At 56.3% G+C, this 268-nt stretch overlaps 1 pseudogene; it reads left to right on the forward strand.

Moving 5' to 3' along the window:
• Positions 1 to 155: 155 nt before the first annotated feature.
• LOC125850223 (5S ribosomal RNA) lies at positions 156 to 268 on the forward strand (annotated as a pseudogene; the record flags this gene model as incomplete).

The raw sequence follows: 268 nt of genomic DNA on the forward strand, positions 1-268 counted from the left end.
GAACGACGTCGTTAGGACAGGTGACGGGAGCGTTAAGGATGGGCGTGACGGGGAGCGTCTTGCGTCGGTGCGCGTGGAGGCTAGGTCGGCGGGGGGCAGGCTAGGGCGTTGGGAGGAAGGAGGTGTTTAATAGAATTTAGAGTGCTATGAATGATGGATGCGATCATACCAGCACTAACGCACCGGATCCCATCAGAACTCCGAAGTTAAGCATGCTTGGGCGAGAGTAGTACTAGGATTGGTAACCCCCTGGGAAGTCCTCGTGTTG

The sequence above is a fragment of the Solanum stenotomum genome, unplaced genomic scaffold (assembly GCF_019186545.1).
Source record: "Solanum stenotomum isolate F172 unplaced genomic scaffold, ASM1918654v1 scaffold15470, whole genome shotgun sequence".
Taxonomy (NCBI): Eukaryota; Viridiplantae; Streptophyta; class Magnoliopsida; order Solanales; family Solanaceae; genus Solanum; species Solanum stenotomum.